Source organism: Tachypleus tridentatus, unplaced genomic scaffold, assembly GCF_004210375.1.
Source record: "Tachypleus tridentatus isolate NWPU-2018 unplaced genomic scaffold, ASM421037v1 Hic_cluster_1, whole genome shotgun sequence".
Lineage (NCBI taxonomy): Eukaryota > Metazoa > Arthropoda > Merostomata > Xiphosura > Limulidae > Tachypleus > Tachypleus tridentatus.
Genome location: NW_027467777.1, coordinates 3,928,963 through 3,940,866, shown reverse-complemented (window position 1 = coordinate 3,940,866; position 11,904 = coordinate 3,928,963).

Sequence of the window (11,904 nt, the reverse complement as noted above, 5' to 3'; positions counted from 1 at the left end):
TATGTGGGTTACTGGGAAACTAGTGGTATATTATTTTATGTAAACAGCAATACACATAAGGTATGTGAGTTACTGGGAAACTAGTGGTATATTATTTTATGTAACAGTAATACATAAGGTATGTGAGTTACTGGGAAACTAGTGGTATATTATTTTATGTAACAGTAATACATAAGGTATGTGGAGTTACTGGGAAACTAGTGGTATATTATTTTATGTAACAGTAATACATAAGGAATGTGAGTTACTGGGAAACTAGTGGTATATTATTTTTTGTAACAGTAATACATAAGGTATGTGAGTTACTGGGAAACCAGTGGTATATTATTTTATGTAACAGTAATACATAAGGTATGTGGGTTACTGGGAAACTAGTGGTATATTATTTTATGTAACAGTAACATAAGGTATGTGGGTTACTGGGAAACTAGTGGTATATTTATTTTATGTAACAGTAACACATAAGGTATGAGTCTCTGGAAACTGGTGGTATATTATTTTATGTAACAGTAATACATAAGGTATGTGGGTTACTGGGAAACTAGTGGTATATTATTTTTAGTAACAGTAATACATAAGGTATGTGGGTTACTGGGAAACTAGTGGTATATTATTTTATGTAACAGTAATACATAAGGTATGTGAGTTACTGGGAAACTAGTGGTATATTATTTTTATGTAACAGTAATACATAAGGTATGTGGGTTACTGGGAAACTAGTGGTATATTATTTTATGTAACAGTAATACATAAGGAATGTGAGTTACTGGGAAACTAGTGGTATATTATTTTATGTAACAGTAATACATAAGGTATGTGAGTTACTGGGAAACTAGTGGTATATTATTTTATGTAACAGTAATACATAAGGTATGTGGGTTACTGGGAAACTAGTGGTATATTATTTTATGTAACAGTAATACATAAGGTATGTGGGTTACTGGGAAACTAGTGGTATATTATTTTTATGTAACAGTAATACATAAGGTATGTGGGTTACTGGGAAACTAGTGGTATATTATTTTATGTAACAGCAATACATAAGGTATGTGAGTTACTGGGAAACTAGTGGTATATTATTTTTATGTAACAGTAATATACATAAGGTATGTGAGTTACTGGGAAACTAGTGGTATATTATTTTATGTAACAGTAATACATAAGGTATGTGGGTTACTGGGAAACTAGTGGTATATTATTTTATGTAACAGTAATACATAAGGAATGTGAGTTACTGGGAAACTAGTGGTATATTATTTTATGTAACAGTAATACATAAGGTATGTGAGTTACTGGGAAACTAGTGGTATATTATTTTATGTAACGGTAATACATAAGGTATGTGGGTTACTGGGAAACTAGTGGTATATTATTTTTAGTAACAGTAATACATAAGGTATGTGAGTTACTGGGAAACTAGTGGTATATTATTTTATGTAACAGTAATACATAAGGTATGTGGGTTACTGGGAAACTAGTGGAATATTATTTTATGTAACAGTAATACATAAGGTATGGAGTTACTGGGAAACTAGTGGTATATTATTTTATGTAACAGTAATACATAAGGTATGTGGAGTTACTGGGAAACTAGTGGTATATTATTTTTATGTAACAGTAATACATAAGGTATGTGAGTTACTGGGAAACTAGTGGTATATTATTTTATGTAACAGTAATACATAAGGTATGTGGGTTACTGGGAAACTAGTGGTATATTATTTGATGTAACAGTAATACATAAGGTATGTGAGTTACTGGGAAACTAGTGGTATATTATTTTATGTAACAGTAATACATAAGGTATGTGGGTTACTGGGAAACTAGTGGTATATTATTTTATGTAACAGTAATACATAAGGTATGTGAATACTGGGAAACTAGTGGTATATTATTTGATGTAACAGTAATACATAAGGTATGTGAGTTACTGGGAAACTAGTGGTATATTATTTTATGTAACAGTAATATATAAGGTATGTGGGTTACTGGGAAACTAGTGGTATATTACTTTATGTAACAGTAATACATAAGGAATGTGGGTTACTGGGAAACTAGTGGTATATTATTTTTAGTAACAGTAATACATAAGGTGTATGTGAGGTTACTGGGAAACTAGTGGTATATTATTTTATGTAACAGTAATACATAAGGTATGTGAGTTACTGGGAAACTAGTGGTATATTATTTTTTGTAACAGTAATACATAAGGTATGTGAGTTACTGGGAAACTAGTGGTATATTATTTTATGTAACAGTAATACATAAGGTATGTGAGTTACTAGGAAACTAGTGGTATATATTTTTATGTAACAGTAATACATAAGTTATGTGGGTTACTGGGAAACTAGTGGTATATTATTTTATGTAACAGTAATACATGGATATGTGGGTTACTGGGAAACTAGTGGTATATTATTTTATGTAACAGTAATACATAAGGTATGTGAGTTACTGGGAAACTAGTGGTATATTATTTTATGTAACAGTAATACATAAGGTATGTGGGTTACTGGGAAACTAGTGGTATATTATTTTATGTAACAGTAATACATAAGGTATGTGAGTTACTGGGAAACTAGTGGTATATTATTTTATGTAACAGTAATACATAAGGTATGTGAGTTACTGGGAAACTAGTGGTATATTTTTTTTAGTAACAGTTACATACATAAGGATATGTGGGTTACTGGGAAACTAGTGGTATATTATTTTTTTATGTAACAAGTAATACATAGGTATGTGAGTTACTGGGAAACTAGTGGTATATTATTTTTATGTAACAGTAATACATAATATAGGTATGTGGGTTACTGGGAAACTAGTGGTATATTATTTTATGTAACAGTAATACATAAGGTATGTGGGTTACTGGGAAACTAGTGGTATATTATTTTATGTAACAGTAATACATAAGGTATGTGGGTTACTGGGAAACTAGTGGTATATTATTTTATGTAACAGTAATACATAAGGTATGTGAGGTACTGGGAAACTAGTGGTATATTATTTATGTAACAGTAATACATAAGGTATGTGGGTTACTGGGAAACTAGTGGTATATTATTTTATGTAACAGTAATACATAAGGTATGTGAGTTACTGGGAAACTAGTGGTATATTGTTTTATGCAACAGTAATTACATACAAGATATGTGGGTTACTGGAAACTAGTGGTATATTATTTTATGTAACAGTAATACATAAGTTATGTGAGTTACTGGGAAACTAGTATTTTATTATTTTATGTAACAGTAATACATAAGGTATGTGGGTTACTGGGAAACTAGTGGTATATTATTTTATGTAACAGTAATACATAAGTTATGTGGGTTACTGGGAAACTAGTGGTATATTATTTTATGTAACAGTAATACATAAGGTATGTGAGTTACTGGGAAACTAGTGGTATATTATTTTTTATGTAAACAGTAATACATAAGGTATGTGGGTTACTGGGAAACTAGTGGTATATTATTTTATAACAGTAATACATAAGGTATGCGGAGTTACCGAAAACCAGTTACCTTTATGTAACAGAAACATAAGGTATGTAGTCACTGGGGGTAGTGGTATTATTATTTATGTAACAGTAATATACAAATTATAAGCGGTACATTTATGTAACAGCAATACAAGGTATGTATTAACAAAACTAGTGGTATATTATCTTATGTAACAGCATCACATAAGGTATGTGGGTTAACTGGGAAACTGGTGGTATATTATTTTTAGTAACAGCAATACATAAGGTATGTGAGTTACTGGGAAACTAGTGGCATATTATTTTATGTAACAGTAATACATAAGGTATGAGTTACTGGGAAACTAGTGGTATATTATTTTATGTAACAGTTAATAACATAAGGTATGTGAGTTACTGGGAAACCAGTGGTATATTATTTTATGTAACAGTAATACATAAGGTATGTGGGTTACTGGGAAACTAGTGGTATATTATTTTATGTAACAGTAATACATAAGGTACGTGAGTTACTGGGAAACTAGTGGTATATTATTTTATGTAACAGTAATACATAAGGTATGTGGGTTACTGGGGAACCAGTGGTATATTACATTTGACGTAACAGTAATCACATAAGGCATGAGTCCCTGGGAAACCAGTGGTATATTATCTTTATGTAACAGTAATACATAAGGTACGTGGGTTACTGGGAAACTAGTGGTATATTATTTTATGTAACAGTAAACATAAGGTATGTGGGTTACTGGGAAACTGGTGGTATATTATTTTTATGTAACAGTAATACCAAAAGGTATGTGGGTTACTGGGAAACTAGTGGTATATTATTTTATGTAACAGTAATACATAAGGTATGTGAGTTACTGGGAAACCAGTGGTATATTATTTTATGTAACAGTAATACATCACCGGGTTATGTGGTACATTACTGGGAAACTAGTGGTATATTATTTTATGTAACAGTAATACATAAGGTATGTGGGTTACTGGGAAACTAGTGGTATATTATTTTATGTAACAGTAATACATAAGGTATGTGAGTTACTGGGAACTAGTGGTATATTATTTTATGTAACAGTAATACATAAGGTATGCGTGGTTACTGGGAAACTAGTGGTATATTATTTTATGTAACAGTAATACATAAGGTATGTGGGTTACTGGGAAACTAGTGGTATATTATTTTATGTAACAGTAATACATAGGGTACGTGGGTTACTGGGAAACTAGTGGTATATTATTTATGTAACAGCAATACATAAGGTATGTGAGTTACTGGGAAACTAGTGGTACATTATCCATGTAACAGTAATACATAAGGTATGTGGGTTACCGTGAAACTAGTGGTATATTATTTTATGTAACAGCAATACATAAGGTATGTGAGTTACTGGGAAACTAGTGGTTATTATTTTATGTAACAGTAATACATAAGGTATGTGAGTTACTGGGAAACTAGTGGTATATTATTTTTATGCCACAGTAATACATAAGTTATGTGGGTTTACTGGAAAACTAGTGGTATATTATCTTATAACAGCAATACATAAGCCATGTGTTACTGGGAAACCAGTGGTATATTATTTTATGTAACAGTAATACATAAGGTATGTGAGTTACTAGGGAAACCAGTGGTATAATATTTTTATGTAACAGCAATACATAAAGTACTGTGGGTTACTGGAAAACTAGTGGTATATTATTTTATGTAACAGTAATACACAAGGTATGTGGGTTACTGTGAAACTAGTGGTATATTACTTTATGTAACAGTAATACATAAGATATGTGAGTTACTGGGAAACTAGTGGTATATTATCTTATGTAACAGCAATACATAAGGTATGTGGGTTACTGGGAAACGAAGTGGTATAATATCTGATGTAACAGCATACGTGACACTAAGGTATTATTATCTGACGCAAATTACATGTCGTGGCCACTGGAACCAGTGGTGAGTATTATTTTATGTAACAGTAATACATGGGAGTTACTGGGAAACCAGTGGTATATTATTTTATGTAACAGTAATACATAAGGTTATGAGTTACTGGGAAACCAGTGGTATATTATTTTATGCAACAGTAATACATAAGGTACGTGAGTTACTGGGAAACCAGTGGCATATTATCTTATGCAACAGTAACACAGTAAGGTAGCCGTGAGTTACCGGGGAAACCAGTGGTATATTATTTTATGTAACAGCAATACATAAGGTATGTGGTTACTGGGAAACCAGTGGTATATTATCTTTATGCAACAGCAATACATAAGGTATGTGAGTTACCTGGGAAACCAGTGGTATATTATTTTATGTAACAGCAATACATAAGGCACGTGGGTTACCGGGAAACCAGTGGTTATATTATTTTATGCAACAGTAATACATAAGGTATGTGAGTTACTGGGAAACCAGTGGTATATTATTTTATGCAACAGTAATACATAAGGTATGTGAGTTACTGGGAAACCAGTGGTATATTATCTTTATGTAACAGCAATACATAAGTTATGTGGGTTACTGGGAAACCAGTGGTATATTATTTTATGTAACAGTAATACATAAGGTACGTGGGTTACTGGGAAACCAGTGGTATATTATTTATGCAACAGAAATACATAAGGCATGTGGAGTTACTGGGAAACCAGTGGTATATTATTTTATGTAACAGTAATACATAAGGCATGTGGAGTTACTGGGAAACCAGTGGTATTATTATTTTATGTAACAGTAATACAGGCATGTGAGTTACTGGGAAACCAGTGGTATATTATTTTTATGTAACAGTAATACATAGGAAACAGTGAGTTCACTGGGAAACCAGTGGTATATTATCTTTATGTAACAGCAATACATAAGGTATGTGAGTTACTGGGAAACCAGTGGTATATTATCTTTATGCAAACTGCCATGTGGTTACCGGGAAACCAGTGGTATATTATTTTATGTAACAGCAATACATAAGGTATGTGAGTTACTGGGAAACCAGTGGTATTATTATTTTATGTAACAGTAATACATAAGTTATGTGGGTTACTGGGAAACCAGTGGTATATTATTTTATGTAACAGTAATACATAAGGTATGTGAGTTACTGGGAAACAAGTGGTATATTATTTTATGTAACAGTAATACATAAGGTATGTGAGTTACTGGGAAACTAGTGGTATATTATTTTATGTAACAGTAATACATAAGGTATGTGGGTTACTGGGAAACTAGTGGTATATTATTTTTAGTAACAGCAATACATAAGGTATGTGGGTTACTGGGAAACTAGTGGTATTATTTTATGTAACAGCAATACTGGTTATAAGTTACTGGGAAACCAGTGGTATATTATTTTATGTAACAGTAATACATAAGGTATGTGAGTTACTGGGAAACCAGTGGTATATTATTTTATGTAACAGTAATACATAAGGTATGTGGGTTACTGGGAAACCAGTGGTATATTATTTTATGTAACAGTAATACATAAGGTATGTGGGTTACTGGGAAACCAGTGGTATATTATTTTATGTAACAGCAATACATAAGGTATGTGAGTTACTGGGAAACCAGTGGTATATTATTTTATGTAACAGTAATACATAAGGTATGTGGGTTACTGGGAAACCAGTGGTATATTATTTTATGTAACAGTACATACATAAGGTATGTGGGTTACTGGGAAACCAGTGGTATATTATTTTATGTAACAGTAATACATAAGGAATGTGGGTTACTGGGAACCAGTGGTATATTATTTTATGTAACAGTAATACATAAGGTATGTGGGTTACTGGGAACCAGTGGTATATTATTTTATGTAACAGCAATACATAAGGTATGTGAGTTACTGGGAAACCAGTGGTATATTATTTTATGTAACAGTAATACATAAGGTATGTGGGTTACTGGGAAACCAGTGGTATATTATTTTATGTAACAGTAATACATAAGGTATGTGAGTTACTGGGAAACCAGTGGTATATTATTTTATGTAACAGTAATACATAAGGTATGTGGGTTACTGGGAAACCAGTGGTATATTATTTTATGTAACAGTAATACATAAGGTATGTGAGTTACTGGGAAACCAGTGGTATATTATTTTATGTAACAGTAATACATAAGGTATGTGAGTTACTGGGAAACCAGTGGTATATTATTATTAACAGTAATACATGTGAATACTAGTGGTATATTAATATAACAGTACATAAGGTATGTGGGTTACTGGGAAACCTAGTGGTATATTATGTAACAGTAATACATAAGGTATGTGAGTTACTGGGTAGTGGTATATTATTTTATGTAACAGTAATACATAAGGTATGTGAGTTACTGGGAAACCAGTGGTATATTATTTTTATGTAACAGCAATACATAAGGTATGTGGGTTACTGGGAAACCAGTGGTATATTATTTTATGTAACAGTAATACATAAGGTATGTGAGTTACCGGGAAACCAGTGGTATATTATTTTATGCAACAGTAATACATAAGGTATGTGAGTTACTGGGAAACTAGTGGTATATTATTTTATAACAGCAATACATAAGGTATGTGGTTACTGGGAAACCAGTGGTATATTATTTTATGCAACAGTAATACATAAGGTGTGGGTTACTGGGAACCAGTGGTATATTATTTTATGTAACAGCAATACATAAGGAACGTGAGTTACTGGGAAACCAGTGGTATATTATCTTTATGTAACAGTAATACATAAGGCATGTGGGTTACCTGGGAAACCAGTGGTATATTATCTTTATGTAACAGTAATACATAAGGTATGTGGGTTACTGGGAAACCAGTGGTATATTATCTTTATGTAACAGTAATACATAAGGTATGTGGGTTACTGGGAAACCAGTGGTATATTATTTTATGTAACAGTAATACATAAGGTATGTGTTACTGGGAAACCAGTGGTATATTATTTTATGCAACAGTAATACATAAGGTATGTGAGTTACTGGGAAACCAGTGGTATATTATCTTTTATGTAACAGTAATACATAAGGTTATGTGGGTTACTGGGAAACCAGTGGTATATTATCTTATGTAACAGTAATACAGGGTTAAAGGTAACGTGAGTTACTGGGAAACCAGTGGTATATTATCTTTTATGTAACAGCATACAAGGCGTGAGTTACCGGGAAACCAGTGGTATATTATTATGTAACAGCAATACATAAGGTATGTGGGTTACTGGGAAACCAGTGGTATATTATTTTATGTAACAGTAATACATAAGGTATGTGGGTTACTGGGAAACCAGTGGTATATTATTTTATGTAACAGTAATACATAAGGTATGTGGGTTACCGGGAAACCAGTGGTATATTATCATTTTATGTAACAGTAATACATAAGGTGTGTGTGGGTTACTGGGAAACCAGTGGTATATTATCTTTATGTAACAGTATCTTTATAAGGTACGTGGGTTACTGGGAAACCAGTGGTATATTATTTTTTGTAACAGTATTATCTTTAATACATAAGGTATGTGAGTTACCTGGGAAACCAGTGGTATATTATATTTATGTAACAGTAATACATAAGGTATGTGAGTTACTGGGAACCAGTGGTATATTATCTTTTGTAACAGCAATACATAAGGTATGTGGGTTACTGGGAAACCAGTGGTATATTATTTTATGTAACAGTAATACATGTATGTGGGTTACTGGGAAACCAGTGGTATATTATTTTATGTAACAGTAATACATAAGGTATGTGGAGTTACTGGGAAACCAGTGGTATATTATTTTATGTAACAGCAATACATAAGGTATGTGGGTTACTGGGAAACCAGTGGTATATTATTTTATGTAACAGTAATACATAAGGTATGTGAGTTACTGGGAAACCAGTGGTATATTATTTTATGTAACAGTAATACATAAGGTATGTGGGTTACTGGGAAACCAGTGGTATATTATTTTATGTAACAGTAATACATAAGGTATGTGGGTTACTGGGAAACCAGTGGTATATTATTTTATGTAACAGTAATACATAAGGTATGTGAGTTACCGGGAAACCAGTGGTATATTATTTTATGTAACAGTAATACATAAGGTATGTGGGTTACTGGGAAACCAGTGGTATATTATTTTATGTAACAGTAATACATAAGTTATGTGGGTTACTGGGAAACCAGTGGTATATTATTTTATGTAACAGTAACACATAAGGTATGTGAGTTACTGGGAAACCAGTGGTATATTATTTTATGTAACAGTAATACATAAGGTATGTGAGTTACTGGGAAACCAGTGGTATATTATTTTATGTAACAGCAATACATAAGTCATGTGAGTTACTGGGAAACCAGTGGTATATTATTTTATGTAACAGTAATACATAAGGTATGTGAGTTACTGGGAAACCAGTATTATATTATTTTATGTAACAGTAATACAAGGTATGTGGTTACTGGGAAACCAGTGGTATATTATTTTATGTAACAGTAATACATAAGGTATGTGTTACTGGGAAACCAGTGGTATATTATTTTATGCAACAGCAATACATAAGGTATGTGAGTTACTGGAAACCAGTGGTATATTATTTTATGTAACAGTAATACATAAGGTACAAGGAGTTACTGGGAAACTGGTGGTATATTATCTTTATGTAACAGAAATACATGAGGAATGTGACCTACTGGGAAACCAGTGGTATATTATTTGATGTAACAGTAATACATAAGGCATGTGAGTTCCTGGGAAACCAGTGGTATATTATTTTATGTAACAGCAATACATAAGGTATGTGGGTTACTGGGAAACTAGTGGTATATTATTTTATGTAACAGTAATACATAAGGTATGTGGGTTACTGGGAACCAGTGGTATATTATCTTTATGTAACAGTAAACATAAGGTATGTGAGTTACTGGGAAACCAGTGGTATATTATTTTATGTAACAGCAATACATAAGGTATGTGAGTTACTGGGAACCAGTGGTATAATATTTTACGTAACAGCAATACATAAGGCATGTGATTACCTGGGAAACCAGTGGTATATTATCTTTATGTAACAGTAATACATAAGGTATGTGAGTTACTGGGAACCAGTGGTATATTATTTTATGTAACAGCAATACATAAGGTATGTGGGTTACCGGGAAACCAGTGGTATATTATTTTATGTAACAGCAATACATAAGGTATGTGGGTTACTGGGAAACTAGTGGTATATTATTTTATGTAACAGCAATACATAAGAAATGTGAGTTACTGGGAACCAGTGGTATATTATTTTATGTAACAGTAATACATAAGGTATGTGGGTTACTGGGAAACCAGTGGTATATTATTTTATGTAACAGTAATACATAAGGTATGTGTTACTGGGAACCAGTGGTATATTATTTTATGTAACAGTAATACATAAGGCATGTGAGTTACTGGGAAACCAGTGGTATATTATTTTATGTAACAGCAATACATAAGGTATGTGGGTTACTGGGAAACCAGTGGTATATTATTTTATGTAACAGTAATACATAAGGTATGTGGGTTACTGGGAAACCAGTGGTATATTATTTTATGTAACAGTAATACATAAGGTATGTGAGTTACTGGGAAACCAGTGGTATATTATTTTATGTAACAGTAATACATAAGGTATGTGAGTTACTGGGAAACCAGTGGTATATTATTTTATGCAACAGTAATACATAAGGTATGTGGGTTACTGGGAAACCAGTGGTATATTATTTTATGTAACAGTAATACATAAGGTATGTGGGTTACTGGGAAACTAGTGGTATATTATTTTATGTAACAGTAATACATAAGGTATGTGAGTTACTGGGAAACTAGTGGTATATTATTTTATGTAACAGTAATACATAAGGTATGTGGGTTACTGGGAAACAAGTGGTATATTATTTTTACTAACAGCAATACATAAGGTATGTGTGTTACTGGGAAACTAGTGGTATATTATTTTATGTAACAGTAATACATAAGGTATGTGAGTTACTGGGAAACTAGTGGTATATTATTTTATGTAACAGTAATACATAAGGTATGTGGGTTACTGGGAAACTAGTGGTATATTATTTTATGTAACAGTAATACATAAGGTATGTGAGTTACTGGGAAACTAGTGGTATATTATTTTTAGTAACAGTAATACATAAGGTATGTGGGTTACTGGGAAACTAGTGGTATATTATTTTATGTAACAGTAATACATAAGGTATGTGGAGTTACTGGGAAACTAGTGGTATATTATTTTATGTAACAGTAATACATAAGGTATGTGAGTTACTGGGAAACTAGTGGTATATTATTTTATGTAACAGTAATACATAAGGTATGTGGGTTACTGGGAAACTAGTGGTATATTATTTTATGTAACAGTAATACATAAGGTATGTGAGTTACTGGGAAACTAGTGGTATATTAT